This window comes from Stenella coeruleoalba (assembly GCF_951394435.1).
Source record: "Stenella coeruleoalba genome assembly, chromosome: 16".
NCBI classification, from domain to species: Eukaryota; Metazoa; Chordata; class Mammalia; order Artiodactyla; family Delphinidae; genus Stenella; species Stenella coeruleoalba.
The window spans coordinates 20,128,133-20,154,885 of record NC_137162.1 but is presented as its reverse complement, the minus strand read 5'-3'; the positions used below and the strand labels follow the sequence as shown (position 1 = coordinate 20,154,885).

Sequence of the window (26,753 nt, the reverse complement as noted above, 5' to 3'; positions counted from 1 at the left end):
ACTGCTCCCTTTGCCAAAGGCATTGCTCCCAGGGTTATTTCTCTGATCAGTGCTTTCAGCAGCCATCAACAAAATGGCCATGCCAGGGCCTTACTGCCCATGTATTTCTGCCCTACACTTGGTTGCTCTACGGTGGTTATACCTTTTGATTCTTTTCAAGTAACCTTCGTCAGTGCTTCTGCACTGGAGGCAGTTGTTTCTGGGGCAGTGGAAACTCTTTTGAGCTGACCAGGGACTCTTGCAGAAGCTGTTAGGGTAAGTTAAAGGTAGGCTGATCAGGGTTCAAATCTTGGCTTGCCCACTTTGAACCTGCTTGGCTTTGAGCAGACCATCTGTCTGAACCTCAGTATATTCTTCTATGAATTGATAACAATCAAATCATAATGCCTACTTGATAGGGCAGTTGTGAGGATTAAGTGTGTTGACCTGTGAAGAGCTTAGCACAGTACCTGACGCTGGATATGCCGTCAACAGGAGTTAGCTTTTGCTAAGATTATCACGGATAATACCATGGTCCTTCTAGTTTATTTATTTATTTTTTATTTTATTTTTGGCTTGGGTGTCTGTTGCTGCACACGGGCTTTCTCCAGTTGCGGCGAGCGGGGGCTACTCTTCGTTGCGGTGCGCGGGCTTCTCATCGCAGTGGCTTCTCTTGTTGCTGAGCACGGGCTCTAGAACGCAGGCTCAGTAGTTGTGGCACGCGAGCATAGTGGCTCCACAGCATGTGGGATCCTCCCGAATCAGGGCACGAACCCATGTCCCCTGCGTTGGCAGGCAGATTCTTAACCACTGCGCCACCAGGGAAGCCCGGTCCTTCTAAATAGATATACCTTTCCTCTTTTAAATATTGTAGAAGTTATTTTCCTTTCCTTCTTGCTACTGTGAACAGCACTGCAATGAACATCTCTGAATGTATATTTCTCCTTACACTTGTCCAATTATTTCCTTTTATGTGTTCTTAGAACTAGACTTTCTGAATCAAAGGATATGAATTTTTCTATATATATATGTGTATATATATATATATATTTAAGTCAATACCAAAGTCTAAGAGGAATATATTATCTAGCTAAGTGTACATTCAAAATATTGAAAATCTGGAAAACATTGACTGTTACTTGAAATTGACCTGACTATGGAAAATCTCCAGCTTGGTAGAAAATGCTGGTGGTCTCAGAAGGAAGTTTATTGGCTCCAGCCTGGAAGATATGCTGTCTCTGTGGCTTCTAAGCCTGACTCTGGTCACAGGAGGCTGCTCACACTCAGACAGACTGACTTTTAGGAAGAGAAAGCCTGGGAGAAAATATACTAGCTAGTGCCCCACTGCCCAGTATAGAGAGAATCAGGTCATAGTGAATATTCAGCAAAACTAAAGGGGAAAGAAAGGCAAGGGAAGGAACTATGGCTAGAGAGTGTCTTAACTCAAGATTGAGAATGTATTCTAGGTTCCTCACTTAATTTACAGTGTTTTAAAGTCCCTAGTTCCTCTGGGCTAAGACCTGTCACAAAACTTTCTTTCTAGTATTTCCTAATCCCTTAAAATGAGTCATTTGATGATTGCCTGCATTCTTTTTCTTAAAATGTTTTGCATTGCTCCAGTGGAGGTATGGATTTGTCAGCATAGATAATTGTCTGACTGAAGGCTGATGGACATGAAGGAGGGACCTAAAGACCCATTTGCCTGCTAGGACCCAAATCCTACAGGTTCATGGGTCACAGGTGCTGAGAGCTCCAAGAAGTATCGAGAAGGAAACCTCGCAGAAAAGATGTCTCTGAGTTAATACTCTCTTACTATATAATGTGAATCCTTACATAGACTAGAGAAGATTTGACTAAGGGTGATTGTATAGTAGTGAAGAGCTTTTTTTTCCCTCTTTCTTACAGAAGCCATGTTCAGAAGGTCCATTCTGGTACTAGACTAAAGATATCAACCAATGACCTGACTTCCATAACAAATACAAACAATTACACTCATATGACTTAATACATGTAGATATTATACTAAGCACTTTAGAAATATAAACTCATTTAATCCTGAGTACAGTCCCATAAAGTGAACAAGATTATAATTCACATTTTAAAGTTGCAGAAACTAAAGCACAGAAAGGTTAAGTGACTTGCCTAAAGTCACACAGCTAGTAAGTGGTTAAAGAAGCCTGACTTCACATTTTTATACAGGGCATCATGATGTCAGTAAAGCCTTATAAGGTTCATTAGTCTGGCTGGCCCCGCTAACAGCCACCCGTATGTCCTTGAAATGGGGTCCCGGCACTAGTAATAACAAGTATTTGTGACCACCTACCTCGTGGCCACCTACCAAATTCCATGCCCTGTGGATTTTGTTTTACCACTGCCCTGCAAGGCGGGTCCTCAGTCCTTTCATCTATCAAATGTGTTTTATTCACATTTGATAGATGAAGGAACCGAGGCTCAGAAAAATTAAGCTCCTTGTTCAAGGTTACACTGCCAGTGAAGGCCAGAGCTGTCATTATCACCTAAGTCTTCCTGTCCTCAAAGCTCAAGGTATTAACTACTCCCCTGTACTGTTTTAGACATAAATGTTGGGAAAAGAACAAACCTGGCAGTGAAAAGGTGTTGGGTAGTTCTAGCCCAGCTCTCCCGCCCTATTTTAAAATAAATGCTATCAGGACCAAGGTGAGCGACACTGTGTCCCCACTTTTTTGAGTCAGGCAGTGACTTGCCTGTAGATAGCTGTCGAGGTGGGGCATGGGTAAGATAGAAACACTGGAAAGCACTACTTCTCATTCTTGGCTGTCTCCACCAGAGCACAGAAAGCTAAAGAATACATTAAAGCAGTATTAGTTATTTATTCAAATTATGGCTTTGAGTTCTGATTTATTTACTTTCTGCTTAAAAATCATTCCTTGCAGATTGTATTCATGATTCTCAGAGATTGGCTGAAAGATAGTAGCTATTTTCCTTCTTGGCATGAATCTAAATATAGTTTTGCAATGTGCTTAAATCTTCAAGAAAACGCTATAATGAAAAAGTTATCTTCCTCCGAATAAGTTCAAAAATGACACCATGACACCAGTTCCTCTGTGTGAAATCTGTCTTTAAAAATGGCACATCAGTTTATTACGTATCACTGAACAGACAGATGTTCAGTTTGTGAAAGAATGTGTGTTTTTTAAATTTCAGCATTTGTGTCGCTCTCCTGTCCCCATTATCCATCTGGTACCTTTCTACGAATCCCCTAGAAGCTATGGGGCACCTTTTGGGACACACAGTTGGGCTCATTAGATTGATAACTTTTCAAGGCAAAAGATAATTTTCTTTAGTAAAATGATATAATTTAAAGAATGACTTTTTTCTGACAACATAGCCAGATGAAAGGCAAAGTAGTGGAATGTAGAAGTGGGTTGTTCTCCACAGGAGCCTGAGCATCCCACTGGCCGGGCTGCGTCTTGCCAGGAGCTCCATCACATGTCAGATGCACAATGAGGGTGTGTCAGACTTGGGTTTGGAAAACAAATAGCTTATTACAAAATGCCTCATCTTAATTAATGAAGACAGATTAGTATGCTTCAAATCTTATACTGACTCAATACTGGATAATCCTTTTTTTAAACTTTAAGAATGGTAATGTTTTAAAGACATAGAATGATGTGTGTAACTTTGTATAATTTAAAAATTAAGGCAAGCAACTGGTTTTATTGTTGACATTTTAATACTCTTATTCTGTCATTAATGAATTGTGAAAATGAAGTCTAAATGCTGAACCTGTATGCATGCTATTCAAATAGTTGGAATGCCTTCTCCCCAGGAAAAGACATGAAAAATGAAATGTCAGTGTGGGACATTGGATTTGAGTGTGTTCTGGAAAGGAGCGGTCTTGAGTGGGGGCGTGTTTTCTGTATTCATCAGCAATTTGAAAACAGATTGGGATTATTTCTGATATGGAGAATACTGAAGGATTCCTTACACAGAAATTGAGCCAAGGGATTCAATTCTATATATATTCACCGTGGATGCTCTGGGTTCATAAAAGGAGGGGTTCATAAGAACCCCTCCTCCACACTATCCCTCCTCCCCTGCCAAAAACTGCCACAAAGCTTAGGCTAAAAAACATTTCTAATTGAAGGATAAAAATACCTACTATTTACTGAGGGACCATTTTGTAAAAGGTGCTTAAAATGTATTCTTTTTAATCCTCACGATAACGCTATAGAGTAGATTTTTAAACCCATCCTGTGAAAGGTGAGGTCCAGAGAAATTCAGTAACTTGCTGAATATCACCCTCTGGAAGTGATGGATTCAAACATAGGGCTGCCTTACTCCACACCATGATCCTAACTACTGTATGTTTCTGCGTACACCACACACACGTGCACACACACACACACACACACACACTCTACAAGAAAAATAATGGTATTATTCAGCCCAAGTGTGCTGGAGCCACAGAGAAGGAGAGATGAACTCCAAATAAAGATAAATCCTAGATTGTGTACGTTGACTTTTACAAAGTACAATTTTGAGACGGTAAATTTTGACAAAATAAACTCCAAATAGCAATGCATGGAAACTACTATATTGTGATAAATTTATTGTGACCAGACAGAAATGTATTCAGAAATAAACTGAATAAATTCACTTCAGACAGATCCAGGATACTGATCTTATTTGGTTAAAGAATACTCATTTACTTACTAACATTAAGGACAAATGTTACATTTTACTCAGTATCTACAGGTCATCTTTTCCACTAGATTTCAGAATTTTTGTGGTAAAGCAGGAATTATAAAAACTAGTCATTTATGATATGTTATAAACATGCAAAAGAGTATGATCTTATTTTATGGTTGAGGACTAATTAAAGGTACCATCAGCCAGCTTGGGGAATAGACTGACTTTCATTTGGTTTAAAATAGGTTATAAAAATAAACATGACTGTAAAGGTAAACAACATTCAGAACAGTGCCTAGCACGTAGTGTGGACTTAATAAATATTTGATGAAAAGTGAATGACAAATGCCATCTATCCATCTATTGCTGTGTGGTATGTGGAACACTTTTTTCTTCCAGTTTTGTTAAGATATAATTGACATACAGCACTGCATAAGTTTAAGGTGTACAGCCTAATGATCTGACTTAGATACATCATGAAATGATGACCACAGTAAGTTCAGTGAACATCCATCATCTCCCATAGGTACAAAATAAAAGAAAAAAATTCTCCTTGTGATGAGAGCTCTTAGGATTTACTCTATAACAACTTTCAGATATGACATAGAGCAGTGCTCATTATATTAACCATGTTGTACATTACATCTTTAGTACTTATTTATCTTATAACTGAACATTTGTTGTGGAACACTTCTAAGGTTCAGAAGTTCATTGGGCGTAAGCAAAATATAATTATCTTGCAATTTTATTTAAAAGCAAATATGATCTATAAAGAAGTTTCTATAAAATGTGCAGGAGAAAAAAATTACAATTATTCCCATAACTTTGTTCCATTTTACAGTAGTTTTGTGTACCCCAAAAAATTACCAAGTAGTCCTTCAAGGGAAGCTATTATTGTCTATTCATTAGAGGGTTTATGTGGCAGGAAGTAATGCAGCCCTCTTTTCAAGCTGCTCTTCATAATACTTATTTTACAAAATTATCATAGAAAAGAATCCTCACTCTAACCTGTGTTACAAAATTGAATGGACTATTTTATTGTCTAAAAATTTCCATGTGGACAATAATCTTAAACTGTAACAGGACACTGTGGTTTTATTAACATTGATTTTTTTCTAAGGGAAAGGTTCAGAAACAGTCTTATTTTAGTGATGACTGCTCAGTGGTTTACATAGAATAAAATCAGTTTTGCTTTAGAACAGGAAGTACACAACATAAAATAAGGTTAAGATTGATGTTAAAGTAAGACGGCACTGCTGCCTAGCTGGGAAATAAAAAAAGAAAATATTCAGCTCATTTTTTATAAATTGTTAATCTGGTTTTGTGTTTTGGTTGTTTTTTTTTTTTTTTTACAAAATTGTCAATATTTGTGACAGAGAAAGGAGAAATCAAAGCCTGACTTCTCTAGCCAGCGGCCTGCTCAAAGAAGGAACTGCCTCACCTTAGAATACATTTTGTTTGCAGTAGGTTGCTTATAATCCAAATAAATGATTTACTTCTTATTTTATGACTCTGTTTTTAATGAAATATACGAAAAGATATTAAATAACTAACATGTATTTCATTTTTTTTTTTACAGCTCCCAAATCACTAGAGTTTTTGTCGGATGAGTCAGAATTCACTAAAGAAGCTGTGTTCTGTTTCACTTGTCTCACAGTTTACAACAGCTGTTTATTGAGAACGTACCAAATTCAAGGCACCATGTAGAGTAGGAACTAGAGAGATGGTAAGTGGAATCCTTGTCCTCAAGGGGTTTCTAACCTAGCTGGGGGAAAGAGGCACATACTTAAAAGATGGATAACAGTTCCAAGGCTGTTTCAGAGACCTGGTCATTCTCCAAGACCTGCGAGAAAAGAAAAGCACCACCTTTTGCTCCAGGAATTAAGTGGAGGGTCCCCATTAGAGGACTTCCACCCAAGTTTATATTGGGTAAGGGTGTTATGCTCCTTGCTCTTGTTCTCTGTCTTTACAACCCCTCTTAGAACTTTATTTTGGCATCCTGATTCTAAGTAATCAGAAGTTTGGATATGTACTCTCAAGATCCTGGGTTTCTCCTACTTCGGTACAATGTGTAAGGGCAAATTTAGCTCACAACCTAAGTGAAAATACTCATGTTTTCTGCCTCCTGAATGTGACAGAGAATGGTAGTAAATGAAGAAAATGCACGGTTAACCAGAACGGAGTTTCTCACTCTTGACGTTTGGGGCCAGGTAATTCTTTGCTAGGGGTGGAAGAGGTTGTCTGTGCAATAATGCAGGGTGTTAAGCAGCATCCTTGGCCTTTACCAGTTAGATGCCAGCAGCTCCCCACGCCCGTTGTGACAACTAAAAATACCTCCAGACATTGCCAAGTGTCCAGGGCTGGGGGGCGGGGGGCAGGGGCCAAAGTTATCCCCAGCTGAGAACCACTGCCCTGGAATGATCAGTTACACCTCAGAAAATGAGAAATCTATGTGTATATATATATGCACATGGAAGATTCTAGCCAGTCTCTAGAGTAAAGCAACAAACAATATTGAGAGATTTCAGCCACCCAAACAAACCATCAGGATTCAAAATGCCAGCAATTGCATCTCTTATCAGAATGAGTAATTTCAATAATATTTACAAGCTTTGTTAGAGGCTTCTGTATTCTTAATTAACTCACACCCTGACCTACAGGGTGAATTATGAATGAGAATCTCTCCATGGAGCAGGGGGACAAGTTGGACACTGAAACCTGGTTCTGGCTGCAGAGCTCGAGACTCATTTTCTACCTCATTTTCACAAACGCCTTGATTTGTGATGCTTTTGGTTATTCCTCAACAACATTTCCATTGCTGAATTTTGCATCTCATTTTCTACAGATTTTTTCATCCATAAAGTTTCTTGTTGAAATTTATAGTCGTTTTATAATTTCTGTATTAACTTTTTTTTTTTTTTTTGTGGTACACGGGCCTCTCACTGTTGTGGCCTCTCACTGTTGTGGCCTCACACAGGCTCCGACGCACAGGCTCAGCGGCCATGGCTCACGGGCCCTGCCGCTCTGCGGCATGTGGGATCTTCCCGGACCGGGGCACGAACCCGTGTCCCCTGCATCGGCAGGCGGACCCCCAACCGCCGCGCCACCAGGGAAGCCCTGTATTAACTTTTATACTGCATTTTACTGTATTATACTATTTAGGACATTGATATCACATGCAGCCATTAACAGTTTTATTCACTATAAAACTCATCAAGTCATGAACTGACATGCTCTGTATCTAGCCTGTAGGAGCCTACCTCTCTCTGTCATTTTTCTTATCTTTCTAACACTCTCAAAAGGGCATTTTAATGACCAAGGTGTTTGTAAGTCCCATTCTATCAGCAGTACCCACAATATCTTCTGGAGCCTTCTTTCTAAGACAGCTGTCTCCCTCTCTCTCTCTCCTACCAACAGTCTGGTCTCATTATTAACCTTTCCAGCCAAAGGATGCAAGAGAGGACTCGGGGGGGGGCCGCAGAGCTACAGTGCTTTGTTGGGACCTCCCTTAGGACTGGCCTCTTACGTTAAAGGGAGAATTTCTGTTCTGTTATTTCTGTCCTGTAGCTTTGCTATCTGAGTCTGATGCCTCAAGTCCTAATTCCAATTCCAAGTTTACCCAGAGGCCCAGTGTCATTTCTGAGACTTAAACCTCCTATCTTTAAATGAGGGTATTCCCTGTGCTATACAGTATATCCTTGTTGCTTATCTATTTTATACATATTAGTTTATATCTGTTCATCCCGTACCCCTAATTTGTCCTTCCCCCCCTTTCCTTCCCCCTTTGGTAACCACAAGTTTGTTTTCTATATCTGTCTAAGTCTGTTTCTGTTTTGCACATATATTCAGTTGTATTATTATTTAGAATCACTATGCTGTACACCTGAAACTAATATAATATTGTAAATCAACTATACTTCAATTTTTAAAAAATGAGGCTGGATGATGTAAAAGTCCCTGACCACTCAAATTGTCTATAATCATATCAAAAATTAAATACAATTACCCCTTAATCCATTACAGGCTAAAACATCACTAGCTTAGTGTACATTTTAAAATGCCTTCTGAAAAAAATAAAATAAAATAAAATAAAATGCCTTCTGTTCCTCAACTGCTAGAAAATTTTCAGAATGTGTAGATCAGTGTTGATTACAAATGTAAGTGGCACCCCCTAGAGTTTCTCACAACTTATACAGCCACCTGTGATGCCCAGTTCTAAACGCCGTTCATTAGCTAGAATGTAGACAAGAATTAGCAGGATCACAGGGTCACCAGTGAGAGAAGAAGAGAATGTCAGAAGATGGACAATAGGATAGGAGATGTATGGAGATAGGATAGGAGATGTATCAAAAGGGTACAGTCAAGGGACAAAAATCATATCAGGTATTTAAACAGGGAAATTGAAGAATTTTTAATTAGATAAAAAGTTGAAGGTAACAAAAAAGGCAGAAAGAGACAAGTATCATAGAAGTGGCAATTGTAGGAAGAGCTACCACTCCTAGTGATGGGGAATAAAAGGAAAAGGGTTGGAATAAAAGGAAAAGCTGGAGGAGAGGCCCATGCAGTTGAAATTCAGACCTCTGAGGAGGCAGGATGGGCTGGAAGGCACTATTGTTCCTGAGGGAGATACCACAAGGCTGTTTCTGAGAGTGTTGGAAAACCTGCCAACTAGATTCAGCTGCTACTACAGAAAGGCAGCAGGAAGCCACAGAAAACATGAAGGAAAGAGAAAGCCCGTTCTTCCTCCAGCCTTGCAGTGTCCATCTAGACTAACAGTGGTCCAGCTGGCAAAGCAGAAACATAACTTACAGAATCATCTATCACAAAGAAGAGCACGGAGAGCTGTTTGGAACTAAACGGATAATAAATAGCACACCAAGTCTGTCCTAAAGCAGGGATGACAAATAGATTTCATCTGTGTACCAGTTCTAATAATGGCAGCATATTGTGTTGAGAAGGATGCTGAGGTTATACTTATGCAACAGAAGAGAGCCCTGTAATCATTTAGAATATCTTCCATGGGCAGTAGGAGAGCATGGTGGCATAGAGTTGTCATTTCTGGCCTAGAGCCACCTAATTGTCCCATGCACCTTTTGGGTTTCAGTCTCTGGAGACAGAGACCTGAACTCCTTCTCAGCAGCAGTAGATGCCCCATCTCACTCCATCTGGCAGAGGGTATGATGGGGAGCAAAGTAAGTTAGAGGTGCTGACACGGTTATAAGTTTCTTGGCTGTGCTTGAGCACCTCTTGGGATGGAGAACACATCATCTTCATCTTCAGGGAGTTCTGATAAATGTCTTCCTCATAAAGAACTTAGATCAACCTCAATGTAACTCCTATCCACCGGCCCCACATCTACCCCTTTCAGAAAGACAGAAATAAGTCAAATTCTTTCTCTGCATGCCATCCTTCAGATGTTTGAATCTGGTCACCATATTCCACCAGATCTTTCTTCTTGAGGTGAAATAGCCTAATGCCTCCCACTGTTCCTTACGTGGATGGTATAGAGATATCCCTGTCCTGTCTTCTGAGTACACTTGGACACATCTCAGCCCCTCATCAAGGGTGGCCTGAAATTAATACTCCAGATGAGGTTAGAAGAGCACCAAAGAATAAAGCAGAGGGCTTCCCTGGTGGCACAGTGGTTGAGAGTCCGCCTGCCGATGCAGGGGACACGGGTTCATGCCCCGGTCCGGGAAGATCCCACATGCCGTGGAGCGGCTGGGCCCGTGAGCCATGGCCGCTGGGGCTGCGCGTCCAGAGCCTGTGCTCCACAACGGGAGAGGCCACAACAGTGGGAGGCCCGCGTACCGCAAAAAAAAAAAAAAAAAAAAAAAAGAATAAAGCAGAGAATGGAGTTCATTCTTTTATAGATCCCATCAACATTTCTGACGACCACGTCTCACTGAAAACTTTCATCGGGACTTATTTTCTTTCACTTCAAATAATCCTCAGCCCTTCCACCCCCAGGATTAGCAATTTCCAGTGGCTTCAAACTACCAAGGAAAAACATGTTGTGGTCAATACAAACTACTGGAAAGTCTCCTTGGAGGAGAAGGCAAACAGCTTTGTGAATGTTTAACTAAGTTAGAAAATTAAGCTCTTTCTTGCTGATGGTGGCTGTCATAAATGTATGCTCCAGTGAAAAGAAGCTTAAATCAATTTCGGTGTTCTCATTGAGCTGCGAACTTTGTTATTGTTCCTCCTGCACAATATAGATGCCATAAACCATATCTAAGTGTGCAGAAGACATTTACTTCCACTGGGGTTTTCGAGCCAGATGAGATTTTTATAAGTGATTCTGTTCTGCCTTTTAACTACATTTTAATTTAAATATATTTTTAATCATAGCTTTAAAATTATCTTCACTATGTAACCAAAGTTTAAAGTAATGGCATATTTTTAAAATACATGCAAAAATCTCTTAGTCAGGGTCTTTAAATAGTCCACTTGCATTATTTATTTTAGGTTCATTTAACTGCACTATAATTTTATGAAGTTTTAGAGTGGTGTGGCATATGATGTAATTGCCGATTACACAGGCCGTATTTCCAGGCACATTATCAGAAGAATCTATGAAATAACAGGGAGTTTAACAAGAACAAGAGTCTTCAAGAAATTACCTGATGAAAGTTCCACAGATACAAATTTCTAAAAGTTAAGGGAAGAGAGATAAATATGATTAAATACGAAGAAGTCGGGGGCGTGATGTAGAGAACAGCAGGAGAAATTCTGATTTGTACACAGCACCCTGGAGGATGGATGATCTGCTGAAATTAAATATCAGCCTTCAGATTCTTAAATTTAAAGCCAATCATCACTTCCAGTGACTTCATTTTGAAGGACTAGGGGGTGTGCCCCTAAAATGTAAAGGAATTATTTTCTGGGTATAAAAGATAAAATTGAAAGATCAAATACATATTATTCTAAGGAAAAAGCAGATGTCTAAAGATTATAGGTATTAGTTTTCTCTTGCCCCTGTAACAAATTACCACAAACCCAGTGGCTTAAACAATGCAAATTTATTATCTTGCAGTTCTGTAAATCAGAATTCTGAAATGGATCTCACAGGTCTAAAATCCACATGTTGGCAGGACTTCACTCCCTTCTGGAGGTTCTAGGTAAGGATCCATTTTTTTGCCTTTTCCAGCTTCTATAAGCTGCCCTCATTTCTTGGCTCAAAATCCCTTCTGCCATCTTCAGAGCTAGCAGTGTTACATCTCCATCTGACCTAAGCTTGGAAACGTTCCCCACTTATAAGGACTCATGTGATTACATCGAGTTTACCTGGATATTCCAGGATACTCTCCCCATCTCAAGGTCCTTCACTTAATTACATCTGGAAAACTCCCACTTGCCATGCAAGGTAACATTCCCATGTTCTGGAGATTAAGGCGGGATCATCTTTGGGTGCCATTATTCTGCCTCTTACACTGTATAAAGCAAAGATGAGGCAACACTCCAAGAAACAAATTGCTTGCAGGGGACTTCCTCAGATGAAGATTATCCTTTCATCTCATGTACTTTTTTAGGACAAAATTCACCATTCAGTACTCCCAACCAGCCCCCACCCCCCAAGAAAAGACAAGAGGGCAGCTATCTGCAAGGAAAGGGATGGGAAGTGATGGGAACTGATCTAGAATGATGGCCGAGTCCAGATTAGGTGTAGAGTGGATATGCCAGGGACTCTTCTAAATACTTTATGCAGATAAATTTATTTAGTCCTCATAGCAGCAGCCCTATACGCAAGGAATCTTATCATCTTCCTGTTTTCCCAATGAGGAAACTAAGGCACAGATAACTTGCCCAAAGCTACCCAGAGCCTGAACGTTAACCACTAGACTACACAACCTCCTATCTACTAACCAGTTAATAGGTGGGTTGCAAGTAATTTGTGACTAACAATACTTTTACAAAAGGTCAATGATTTACATTTGAGTCAAGTTTATCTCTATGACAACACTCTTGCTGCTACCTTCTGATATGGGTTTCTGGTTATTACTTAGATGTTGGAGGAGGAACAAGCATTGAACTAGTCAATTGATCTAAGTCGGTTTCTCGCACTTCATTGTGCATAAGAATCACCTGGAGTACTTTGTGAAAATACAGATTACTCAGCCCTAACCCCAGAGATTCCTTTAGATCTTGGAATCTCTATTTTAAAAAAAATTCCAAGAGTTTCTTATACAGGCTTCCCGGCACATATTAAGTGCAATATAGAGTGTTTGGAAAAACTGCAGTTGGATGACCTCCCTGGAGCATCCCCCTAAGGCACTCGCAAAGAACCCCACATTTATCCCATTGGAGCTCTTACCATATTATATAGTAATTGCCCATTTGTTTATCTGTCTCCCCCTCTAGACTACAAGGTCTTTAAGGTCAAGGCTGTGCCTCTCTCAGTGCCTTATCTCTGCTGCCCACCCCACACTCCACGGATATAGGTGCTCAGTTAGCCATCTGTTGTCAAATGCATGGCTGAATAAACAAATCAATGATGAAATGGTCTCAGATCACACAAAACCATTTTCAGATGGGTCAGCTGAGAGTTCCACATGCCTCATTTAGTTGAAGATCTGCAGGTAGTAGGAAAAAATTGAAAAAAAAAAAAAGAACACCATAAGCTAAGTTCACTGTTGAAGGACAGAACAGAAGCATATGAGCAGAAGCTCTTAGAGAGCAGTAGAAATAGGCAGTAGTCTCAGCGTTGGTAGGTGATGACTTCTTGTACCAGCAAGAGACAGTCAGCAGCCCTAGGGGCAGACAGTGTGTCCTGTGTGAACTCTTTTCACAATATTATACTGACTTCAGATTTATTTTGCATTTTGGAGAGAGAGTGGTATTCTATAAATAAATTAATAAACAAGGAAAAATGTTTGTGATGTCTCAAAGCGATTGTCTTGTGGAAGGACTAATCTGAGCCACCCAAAGTGACTGTTTCATAGTGTGGTTGTGAAGATCTCCAGATCATTTGTACAAAGTGTCTAGCGCAGAGCCAGGCACAAGGCAGGTGCTCAGTAAATACTTGTTGAATAATCAAGTCTCAGGAAACTTTGATAAGCAAAGACCCATCTCAGCATGACTCTGTTTCTGCCATGACAATCTAAGGGAACCCACGTTAATCATCCCAGAAGGACTCTGCACTATTTCCCGTAGCCCCGCCTCCATTAAATTTTAAGACTTTTTTTTTCTCCTGGAATATTTTGCCTCTTGTAAGAAAAACTCTTTGTGTTGTTTTCATCTGCCAAGAAATTTAAACAAACAATTTGAGGAGTAAACTGTGACTCTGAGGACAGACTGCAACTTATAAATTTTAACCCCGGGTTCTTCCTGAACTGAGACCCAGCAGTGTGACCATCAGCAATGTGGTGCCTTTCAGTGATACAGAATGCTTGCTCACAGGCCATGATTTCATGAAACGTGTTCCCACAGTTATAGCAAGGCCAGGTAACCCCCAGATGCATATTATCATTTATAGCCATTCCCCATAAGACACCTAAGAGAGTGATCAAATGCTCTTGTGTCAGCACATAAAACAAATACCTGGCGGATCATAAAATAATGATACATTATTGCGGAATATCCACATTGCTTCTGATATTGTACTTGGGAGATATTGTTAATTTTAGGGATGAAACTGCAGGACAGGATAAGACAGCTTTCAACTCCAAATAGAACATGCTCAGGACCTCAGCGAAACTGACATGGCTCTCTCTAGCCTTGGCCACAGAAGCTCTGAGTGCTAATCATCAAAGGACATTGGGTACAATTTACTCTCGTGGTTTCCAAACATTTATTTTAACAATTGACCTTCTTAAAATTAATCATGGACAGATTCTTCTATGTATATAATGGACAAATGGCAAGCACTCTGGTTGAAGATCTGAACTCTCATCTTAGCCCCGTCAGCTCCTAAATATATGAAATTAAGAAATCACTTTCCTTCTCTGAGCCCTACATTTTGTTTTTGGCATTCTTAATCTTAGAATGGAAATAATAGTGCTTGCCTTGTCTACCTTATGATGATAATTGCTTAAGAATCAGACAAATTAACATTGGAGAGTATTTTGTAAATAATAAAAACCATATACATCTAAGGTAGTAGTAGTATTACATGAAAAGGAAAAGCACAAGATAGAATATTATAAATAAGTAATTTAAGTTACAGCTATGAAGAAAGAGAAAGATTCTTGGTAGTTTATGCAAACTATCTGTTCTTAACTTCTCATAGATTCGGATATTTGAGATGTTTAGAATAACACTAGATATGGTCATAGATCAAGGATGACACATTGATTTCTTCAAAAAAAAAAATGGGATGATTCAACTACCTAAAAGGGTGGGTTAATGAGAGTTTTAGGATATCTCAGTGCTCATCAGGGAAGGAATCATAAGAGATTAGTGATGTCTGCTATGAGTGGAAGGTGAGAATAGCACATGTTTTCCATTCCTGTCGGATTAGTTTTATCCCTTTGATTCTTTCGCTCCACTTCTTTCCCCTGAGTTTTCAGTCCTGGGTCCTTAGCACTAGCACTCACTCCATTTCACAGGACAGCTGGAGCCACCATTCCCAAAATTTCCGGGTAGCGATAGGGGCTTAAAGCTCAGTTTTCTTCTTGATGCACAATGTGTACATCCTTCTCCTGAGCTATTTTTAATTCTGGTTAGTCGACCAGCTCATCAGCGTCCCTTTCTCCATAGTATTCTCTCTCCTTCATACTGTACGACCCTTAGAAAATCATCTCAGATGACGTTCCATTACAGCCCACATCAGTCAGCATCTGACCAGCTCAGTGCTATGATATTGTAAATGTTGTCTCTTCCCTGTCTCTGGCACACTTAGAATATGAATCCATCAATTCTGTGTGAAGGAAAGGTAGAACATTCTGAGTTAATTATTAAGGAGACTAATGAACTGAGAACCTGGGTAAGGCTCATAAAGAAAAATGGCTGAAACTTCATCAGCTTTGTCTTAAGCTCTGTTGTTCAGCCTGGCCCACCTGTTTGGCCAATGTCTGTGCACCACTGGGAAGGGCAAGTGTTGAAGTGACTGCCTGTAGAGGCCTCCCGCGTATTTGATGAGGACACCCACTGCCTGTGCCCTGGAGGCAGCACAGCAGGTTACCAGCATCAGACGTGCATTCTGCCATGATGTCAAAATCCCTGATGTATTCATATGTGTTCTGCTGCTTGTGGCCATAATCTTAATCATGTCAAGGAAGAGATGGCAACCTTACCAGCTCCATCTATCTCTAAATCTTGCCCCTATAATCACCATGGCTCGTGGATCTCCTAACCTTAAGTTAAATTTATAGTTAGCAGAAAACAGCTGTTTTCCTTTCCAAAGCAAGCTGCAATGAATGATTGAAGTGGATACAGAAATCACTTTATGCTTTATGATGTGTTGATTAATAAAAGTTTTAAAACATTCTAATGATACAAGTGTAAACTTTTTTTTTTTTTTTTTTTGCGGTACGCGGGCCTCTCACTGCCGCGGCCTCTCCCGTTGTGGACGGAGCACAGGCTCTGGATGCGCAGGCCCAGCGGCCATGGCTCACGGGCCCAGCCGCTCCGCGGCACATGGGATCCTCCCGGACCGGGGCACGAACCCGTGTCCCCTGCATTGGCAGGCGGACTCTCAACCACTGCGCCACCACGGAAGCCCACAAGTGTAAATTATTATTACTATCAAAGAAAAAAATTGATGTCTCTCAAAATAAAAAAAAAAGTCTAAAACTTAGCAAGCTCCTCACAAAACATGGACAAAAAGAGGTACTCCACCGTAGAGCACCTAAATTTCTTAATACTTATCAATTTTATGCTTCATTAGTGTTGGTGTATTTCTCAAAAGTTTGTGAGAAGTATTAATCTTCACAGAAATAATAATATGGGGCAGGCTAATATTGTATGGTGACTGATGAGAATTCCTCCTTTTATTAGTATATTGCACTGTAGTTTTTTTCATTGAAGTTGTTGCCTCTATAGCAGCTGTGTTCAAAGTCTGGGCAGCATGATTCGCTGTGTTTAGCAAACAAATTTACATCTGAAGTAACTGCTTAGATGTGGGTCCAGGCAATATGGTTTCTGAGAAGATCATAGCTTGAATGTATTCTCCCTTAAATGGGTGAGATTCTATGGAGTTTTGTTCAGCCACTGAGCATATGCCATTATGAGAATAAGACCCAACAGAGTGGACATAGAGTAACTGTATTGGGGAGTTCCCTGGCTGTCCAGTGGTTAGGGCTCTGTGCTTTCACTGCCGAGGGCTTGGGTTCAATCCCTCGTCTGGGAAGTAAGATCCCACAAGCCGTGTGGAGCGGCCAAAAAAAAAGTAACTATTCTTTACACCTTTTAAGCGTGATTTCATCTCCTTCTAGTCCCACCTCTGCTTCTAGTCACTGCTGTGGTGACTTTGATCAGCTTTGCACAGGGACAGCCTGACATCGCTTCACCTCAAGACCTGCTCTTGCCTCCTGCCCTGGGGCTCCTCTGAAGCTGGCCACTGATATCTCCAGGACCTGCTCAGCATTCAGGTATGCAATTTGGAAATGCAGAGGAGTTAATGTCTGTGGAGCCTCCCTTGACTGACAGGGGAGGGAAACTTTGCATAAATATTTCCTTCTTTTATTCCCTAGGCAAATAATTGTGTGGTACATTTTGTAAGGCTCCCCAGAAGGTACCCTGGAATAAAGTGCTAGTCACCAGTAGCAATAGGCAACTCAACAGTGCACTCTTGTATTGCTTTTCCTTCATTCCCTATTCACTGTCTTTGCCCTCACAGTTGCATCCTGGGATCACATTCCCCAAAATCCCCTTAATGCAGCCTTTATTTAAGGGTTAAGAAAATCTCCCTCCTGCTGTTTTAAGTATTTACAAGGCATGTGTGCTGATGTTTTCAATTACCCATTAATTAGTCACAGAATTTTTCTATAGGTATGAGCTCAGAATCCCTCTGAACACAAGATTGCAGGCAGGCATTGTCAGTTCATCATCACCACAATCTCTGACTCTCATTCTGTAATCATTTGAAATCTATAAATGCTGGAAGAACAGAGCTCCCCATGCTCACTGGGCAGTATGGTCTTTTGTTGTGAGGTGGATGTTGAGAAGTAGGCTAGCCTTACTCATTAGCTTAGTAACTGTCATATCAATATGTGACATTTTGTATTCAAATAGATGCCTCAAAAAAGATACAATCCGTTGGGAATAATTTAAACCTTACATGTTAATTCTGCAAATTACATTACTTACCATATAAAAGTACACAAGAACAATTATTCTTTGACCTAGGATAAGGCTCATCTCGTTTCTGCTTTCTCAAATGACCTGAGTGACACTCTAGACCAAAATAGACATAAAAAACCTATATAGAATATTCCATCCAACTGCAGCAGAATATTCAGTCTTCCCAAGTACACATGGATCATTCTCCAGAATAGATCATATAGTAGGCCATAAAACAAGTTTCAACAAATTCAAGAATATTGAAGTTCTATTATGTATCTTTTCTGACCACAGTCAGAAAAGCTGGAAAATTCACCAAAAAACGTGGAAATTAAACAACATACTCTTGGACAAACATTGGGTCAAAGAGAAATTAAAAGGGAAAACAAAAAATATCTTGAGACAAATGAAAATGGAAACACAGCATACCAAATCTTAAGGGATACAGCAAGAGCAATTCTAAAAGGGAAGTTTATAGCAATAAATGCCTACATTAGGAAAGAAGAAAGTTCTCAAACAACCTAACTATACACATAAGGAACTATAAATGTAACAAACTAAGCCCAAAATTAACAGAATGAAGGAAATAAAAAGATCAGAGCAGAAATAAATAGAGGTCAGAAAAAATAGAAATAATCAGCTAAACTAAGAGCTGATTTTTGAAAAGATAAACAAAATTGACAAGCCTTTAAGTAGACCTAGAATAAAAATGATAAGACTCAAAGTCAGAAATGAAATAGAAGACACTACAACTAGTACCCTAGTTGTGCAAAGGTTCGTGAAACACTACTATGAACAATTATACACCAACAAACTTGAAAACTTAGAAGAAATAAATAAATTTTTAGAAGCCTACACCCTACCAACACTGAATCATGAAGAAATAGAAAAACTGAACAGACCAATAATAAGTAAAGACACTGAATTCCTAATCAAAAACCTCCCAACAAAGGAAAGTCCAGGAGCAAATGGGTTTCATGGGTAAATCTACCAAACATTTAAGGAAAAATTCACACCAAACCTATTCAAACTTTTCCAAAAAATTAACAAAGAGGTGACATTTTGAAACTCCTTTTACAAGGCCACCATTACCCTCATACCAAAGTTAGACAAGGACATTATGAGAAAAGAAAATTACAGGCCAAAATCTTAACAAACATTAGTGCAAAATATCTCAACAGAAAATAGCAAACTATATTCCACAGCACTTTAAAGATATCATACACCATGATCAAGTGAGATTTATCCCTGCGGTGCAAGAATGATTCAACATCTGCAAATCAGTAAATGTGATACACCACATTAAGAGAGTGAAGGTAAAAATCTTATGATCATTTCAATAGATACAGTAAGAGCATTTGACAAAATACAAAATCCTTTCATGATAAAAATCTCAACAAACTGGGTATAGAGGGAATGTACCTCAACATAATAAAGGCCGTATATGACAAGCCCACAGCTAACATCAAGTTCAACAGTGAAAAGCTAAAAGCTTTTCCTCTAAAATCACGAGACAAGGGTGTCCACTCTCACCACTTTTATTCAACATCGTACTGGAAGTTCTAGGCACAGCAATTAGGGAAAAAAAAAAGGAGGGAGGGAGGGAAGAAAAAGCATACAAATCAGGGAGGAAGAAGAAAACTGTTTCTGTTTGCAGATGATATGATCTTACATATTAAAAACTCTTAAGACTCCACCAAAAAACTGGTATTGTTACAACTAATAAACAAATTCTGTAAAGTTGCAGGATACAAAATCAACATATAAAAATCGCTTATGTTACCACACACTAGTAACAAACTATCTAAAAAAGAATTTGGTCATCATTCTTTATCTTTTTAATCTAGAATTCCCCCATCTTTTTTCGTCTTTCATAGCATTGGCATCACATCAAGAGTTATATGACGTCCACTAAAAAAAAAAAAATTACATAATGTCAATTTATTTCACTATTAGATGATGTCGTTTGATCACTTATTTAAATTTATGTTGGCCAGAATTCTTTATTGTAAGAATTTCTCCCTTTGAAATTGGTGAGTAATCTGTGAGCTGGTACACTGAGATTATGTGAACTCCTGTTTCCCAATATACTTCCACGTAATTGTTTTGGCAGCATTTGGTGATTCTTGGCTGAATAATTATTATATTGAAAATTGCAAGATGGTGATTTTCTAGTATTCTTCAGTAGAGAGGAGCTTTCCCTTGAGAAGGTGAATTTTTTAAATGGTATGTACTGAAATTTTCTTATAAACTTTGATGTATAAAGTATTTAGTAGCCCATAAAATATCTTGCCTGGTTCAGAAACAACTCAGAAATAAAACTGTAGGGCCTATAGCCTTACAGGGAATGTGAAGCTAAGAGGTCCTCGCTCTTTACGCAGGACAGAGAGCCTGCTGGACAGCTCATCACCTGTTAGTGTATAGCTGGTCTCTTTTCCTATCAGCTATTTCTGTCGGGACTGGCTCTACTTGTGTTCTTAGGGGGACAACTCTGTTAAGAAGGTCTCTCAGTGGGTTTGTAGCAGTGTTTGGGGGGGAAGTAAACAGTTATGGAGTTATGCTCTTCCAAGACAACTGAACTAGGGGTATAGAGTTGTGAGAACTAATCTAGACTTTGCTGCATTCTAGTTCTGTGGCCCAGTGTCACACCAGAAAAATTAAATTCTAATGGTTAATCATAGGATTCCATGCCTACGTACAGTTCCTTATGAGTTGTGGTTTGTTGGTTGGTTGGGTAGCTGGTTTTAGCATCCATTATAAAATTTGTTTTCCAGATTTTAGAGGACCTATGAAATGTACTTTTCCCAAAAATATATCTGAGGGGCGGGCCATATTGCAGGTGCAATATTTGGCATTATCATCATCACCAGCATATTGAGTGCTAACTCAGTGCCAGACATGCTGCAGAATGCTGATCAGACACTCTCATCTATGAGTCAGAGAAGTCAATGTGAGAATATTACTATCACCTGGATTTGTGTAGATGGTAAAACTGACTCTTAGAAGCTAAGAGATGATAGAACCAGGTGTCAGCCTCAGGTCTGTCTGATTCAAAGCCAATGAATGATCTTTACCATGGTGCTATAGTCACTCCCATATGGGCACCAAAAGAGCAATAAATTGTTTGGAGTTTTTCACAGCCCTTTATGAGATCCAAAGGTGCTACAGGAGCTTGGTTTTCTATTCTCTGACTTGTGCTGCCATCCGTATACATCTTCAGTTCTCATTGAAAGCAAACCAGGATCTCTCACCCTCACCCCAGGAGAATATGCCCAGAGGCCTGTGAGCAATAACATTCCCGTTCCAAGGTTTCCGTCTTCAATTTCAATCCTGCTGTTTCCTTTGGGTGCTCGTTTGTTTTAAATCTTTTTCATTAAGAAGCTACTGGCTCTGTCCTCCTTGTCTATGCTATAAATGTTTTTATTTTGTTAAATTGAATTCTTATGGATTTGCCAGACTATGAATGCCCCAGTGACTCATAAAAGCAGGAAAATACATAACCAGAGTTATGCATAACTAAAAGCCTAATTACAAATGTGCTGATGCCCTTAGTTTGAAAACTAAAAATGAAATGAGATGTATTAGCTTTTGTTGCATTTCTCTAACAGAACTGGAGATGGTCATTTTTCCAAGCACCACCCAGAGGGAAGAGGGGAGAATTATTCACCAGAGTGTTGCCAGAGGATACTGGACTCCCCACCACTCCCTTGTCCCATCCAACCCTTTGTGCTAGTTTACAAAGACTTCATAGGCCAGAAGCATATGGAGGATTTCTGTGAAGAATCCACATGTGCTCAGCTACTTGCATATGTGTGTGTTTTGTGCTTTCAGATGTTTCCCTATGACAAGAAGGAAATTCTGAAAGGGCGCATTGACGGCATCAGTTGTTTTCATTAACATGACATCACTGGGAGATGGCAAAATAAGAACCTGAGTGTTAGAATCAGATGGTCACAGACTCGTGTTGAGTGTCTGTGCCATGCTGCCTCTGGCATAACAAGAAAGAAAAAAGAAACACGGGCTCTGTCCTCAGGAAATTTATCATCTAAATTATACATACATATGTGCATATGTATGTATATCCATTATGTATTGCATACATATGTGGGTAAATAATAGATGCATTATTGGATACTTACTATGTAGTAAGCATCTCAAAGATACCATCTTATTCTTCATATGAGCCCTATGTGGTTGACATTATCATCTTCATTTTACAAATGACTGAACTATACAATGGGCACAAAATGTATATAATTCTGAATATTCAGTCCTAGTATTGGGTATGCACTGCGTGCCAGGTGAGGTAGGATGGGCAGTACATAAAGCCAGATGTGTTCCTTATGGTTCTTTACAGTCTGGTTGGGAAACTGAGACTAACACAAATGAAATTTCAGAAAAGACCACAAGGATGGCTACTATTAAGCATCAGGTTGGGTGATGTAAACTGTTGTGGAAGGTTAAGAAGAGAGCAGTGAGAGGGCATCAGGAAGGAGAGCAAGCCAAGGGATGGGCTTTCATCAGGGGAACAACTTAAGAACAGAAACTTAATGTGGGAAACAGAAACATCCACGCTGCAAATTTTCCAATTAGCGCTTTCTCTCCAACATGGGTGTTAGGAAGATAAGATGGAAACCAAAGTGTCTGAATCTGTGGAAACTTTGTACAGAATTGAATGTGTAGTTGGCATCTATTATATTTGTGGTCTATTTCTTCCTAATGGAAACCTTTGTCCAACCCTCCATGTGATTTATGTTCAGTAACCAGTCAAGGGGCTCACCATTCATACCTGAGAAATGAGTGAGAATACATGCCAGTTAGCCAAACAGAATTCTTCCTAGAGACTAACGTGGGTCTTCTTTCTGGGGGATCGTGAGTTCTGAGGACGATTTAGGGCCGTAGCTCTGGAGATCAGCTTGCCACTGGCAGGAGACAGAGCACGGCAGGGAATAACCTAAGCAAGGCTCATATATCAGTGGTCAGAGATGACAGTCCTGATGGTGTTGTTAGAATGCCTGGACGGAAACTGACCTGAAGGCAGTAGTTGGGCTTCCCAGTTTGGTTTGCTTGCTTGCTTGCTTTGATTAAATTAGTTTGACTTAGTTTCTTTATACTTATAACCAACACAATCCTGATTAACACAGAATGGAAGAATGGATGGAATAAGATGTGGAACGAGAAGTCTTGGGCAGGGGTCCTGCAGCAGAGGGACTGGAGAAATTGCTGGGAAGTAGTCCCTTGTTCCTGCATCAGTTTTTGAGGGACAACTCCTATGATTTTCCACTGTCCAATCAATAAAAAAAGTTATGCTTTTACCCCCATAAAGGAGAACTTGCAAAGTTCTAACAAAGCTGAGAAAAGGACTTTGAGATCTCTGAACCAAAGATAAAGCAGTAAATGACTAATATTTATTATTAAGCATCTGAAATAAGTGCTGTTCCATTTTTTTCTTATTTAGACACATTTGAGTGTGTTAGAAAGTAGGAAGAAATGCACTTTTCAAGAACCAAACATCATTTATTTAACTTGAGCCATCTGTTTTATGATTTCTTTTTTAGGCGACATTTCACGTCCTGCTGCTTTCGAGAGAGCTGCTGTCTTCCTGGTCTATAACCCTCTCATTTCTTCTGTATCTTATCACTTAATTAGTCCATTTGTCAGCCAATCCATCTTTCTCTCTTTTCTCTTTTCTCTCCCCCCATTTCCCACCTCAGAAAGTAACTTCTAACTGAACTAGGCAAATGACTCCTAGATAATTATCTTCTAAGAAGAATATAGTGCATTTTTTATGTATCCACCAAATGACACACTCTCCGCTACTCATCCTGCCCTCACCCAGAAAGCCGTGACTTGCCTGCCTTCACATCTTGAATGAAAGTAAAGTTTATTCTTTAGCTCTGGCTCCCGACAGCCATAACTTATAGCAATAAAGGTTAATGTATTGGATGGAAGGGAAGTAAATTTAAGGTAATAATGAGAATGATTCTTTATCATTCCTGACAGATCTTGAGCTCTGTGTAGGCAGTAATTAAAGAAGAGTTTCAGAAACCATAAAAACATAAATAAGATTTCTAGTAAAACTCTTTATTGTAGCTAGGACTTTTTTATTGTATTTTGGACTGAGTTGAGAATACTCTCATAGACTTTGTTAAGCTTTTTTCAGAAATCACCCGGATGGGAAAGATTGAGTACAATGGTGGGGTCCCTGTCAGTGGTCATCTCTGCCCCCCAGTAGGCATAGAAACATGGAGAGGACTTAGAGGGAGCTACCAAAGCTCTTTCAGTTTGGCTGGAATGGGTTCCTGAGAAAGGCATAGACACCAGGACCACCTGGGCCAGTTCAAGAGTCTGGAAGGGAGTAAACACAGTGGAGGTGACAGAATGTGAATGGCTGTTGTGAAGAATAAACAGTGGTCCTTAAAAGTTGCTGAGGTCTGAGCCATGCACTGAGAAGGTGATAGGCCGGCAGCAGGGAAGTCTTCTGGCCAGATGAAACTTTCAAAAGGGTAATAAAAGATCTGCTCAGAAAGATTCTCGATTAGGATGAAATTTCCTCCAATGAAATCACAAGATTTCTTCTCTTCACAGATTATAGGGTTTTGAGGCATGTGCTTTAGAGAAAGACACAGACTGGAACCGGTAATTTCCTTCTTCTTCTGGCCATAATGAGGAAGGAAGAGGGAGCTAATGAGAGCTATCAAGAACGGGAATGAATGGGCCAGGGAGAGGCGAGACAACAGGGAGACTTAGAGCACGTGCGTGCATAACTCAGCCTCCCTGCAAGATGGAAGGTGTCCAGTGAAATCAGGGTTGAGTACACATCTACAGACTTGAAGGGGAAAGGACAAGGAAGAGGCACCACAGAACATCAACCTGCAGCCCAGGGATGGGAAAGTATGGAAGCTGGGAGGAGGTATTCTTCCAAGTCCACCTGTCGTAGTCCTCCTCAAAGTCAGGGACATGTCTGGGAAGCTGGAGGTTACTTGCCTTTTCCATGAATTTTCTGGTCTGTTTTGGCACTATTTGGCAGTGCTGGCTTCCTCTTTCTTGCCTTTTCCTTTCATGTATCAGTGCATCTAACCACCCATTCTCCAGAGCATCACAGGGCTGAGCCAGCCCACCCCACTTTATCACACTCCATTGAAAGTCAGAAATATAAGAGAGAGTATAGATCTGGAGTCACAAGGACTGAGATGAGGGAGCAGTTTTCCCCAGTGTGGAAGAAGCAAACCCATCTTCAGCTTCATTGGGCATAAGGAAGCAAATGACCCAAGAGTGACTGAGCTTTAAACTGAGCCAGACAATCTAAGGTTAAAATTCCAACTCTACCACTTATACAGCATTTGGTATTTGTCCCATTACATGATCTTCTGTGAGCTTCAATAGTCCCATCTGTAAAAGAGAAATAATAACACCTATCTTGATGCTGTTTTAAGGATTAGTCATAATGTTCAGTCAGGAAAAAGAGGCATAATCTGAAAGGGGAATGGATTATGGAAGGTAGCCAAGGGAAACCACTTGACCATCTCATGCCCACTCTTGACTTTGGCAGAGAAAGTTCAAGGTGATGGCATGTCAGTCTAGGAGGAAAATATCAACTCAGATGCTGGCACCCAAATCAGATGCTATGTAAAGTTCCTTGGCTTGTTTGTTTGTTTTTAGAGATATGATTGACATATAACATTATATTAGTTTCAGTTGTACAACATAACGATTCAATACTTGTATATATTGTGAAATGATCACCACAATAAATCTAGTTAACATGCATCACCACACATAAACAATTTTTTTCTTTTTTTTTTTGGCTGCTTTGGGTCTTAGTTGCGGCACATGGGGTCTTCATTGCGGCATGCGGGATCTTTTGCTGTGGTGTGCGGGCTTCTCTCTAGTTGTGGAGTGCAGGTTTTCTCTCTGTAGTTGTGGCGCGCAGGTTCCAGAGCACGTGGGCTCTGTAGTTTGCAGCACACAAGCTCTCTTGTTAAGGCGCGCGAGCTCAGTAGTTGTGACGTGCGGGCTTAGTTGCCCTGCAGCATGTGGGATCTTATTTCCCCGACCAGGGATCAAACCCCCGTCCCCTGCATTGGAAGGCAGATTCTTTACCACTGGATCACCAGGGAAGTCCCACAATTTTTTTCTTGTGATGAGAACTTTTAAGATCTATTCTCTTAACAACTTTCAAATATACAATTCAGTAATATTAACTGTAGTTACCAAGCTGTACATTACATCCCCATGACTTATTTATTTTATAACTGGATGTTTGTACCTTTTGACCGTTTTCACCCATTTTACCCACCCACCACCCCTGGTAACCACCAATCTGTTCTCTGTATCTATGAGTTCAGTTTTTTTGTTTTGCTTTGTTTTTAGATTTCACATATAAATGAGATTATATTGTATTTGTCTTTATCTGGCTTATTTTATTTAGCATAATCACCTCAGGGTTCATCCACATTGTCACAAATGCAAGATTTCATTCTTTATTATGGATGAATTTTATGTATATATATAAAATCACCTTTTCTTTATCCATTCACCTACTGATGAACACTTAGGTTGCTTCCACGTCTTGGCCATTGTAAATAATGCTGCAATGAACATTGTGGGGGCAGGGCATATCTTTTTTTTTTTTGCGGTACACGGGCCTCTCACCGTTGTGGCCTCTCCCGCTGCGGAGCACAGGCTCCGGACGCGCAGGCTCAGCGGCCATGGCCCACGGGCCCAGCCACTCCACGGCATGTGGGATCCTCCCGTACCGGGGCACGAACCCGTGTCCCCTGCATCGGCAGGCGGACTCTCAACCACTGCGCCACCAGTGAAGCCCAGGGCATATCTATTTTTGAGTTAATGTCTTCATTTCCTTTGAATAAATACCCAAA

General features: G+C 40.0%; 1 long non-coding RNA gene across 4 annotated transcripts in view; it reads left to right on the top strand.

Annotated features, from left to right (window-relative positions):
• The window catches only part of LOC307175505, a 167,835-nt gene that overhangs the window by 112,197 nt on the left and 28,885 nt on the right, over positions 1–26,753 (top strand). For 2 of the 4 annotated variants that reach the window (XR_013824339.1, XR_013824341.1), the window contains exons 5-8: positions 6,230–6,376; positions 11,687–11,771; positions 17,025–17,180; positions 21,480–22,001. This is a non-coding gene — a long non-coding RNA (uncharacterized lncRNA). Of the gene's footprint in view, positions 1–6,229; positions 6,377–11,686; positions 11,772–17,024; positions 17,181–21,479; positions 22,002–26,753 lie in introns of those variants that run through there. The other 2 variants (XR_013824338.1, XR_013824340.1) reach the window with 2 other exon arrangements.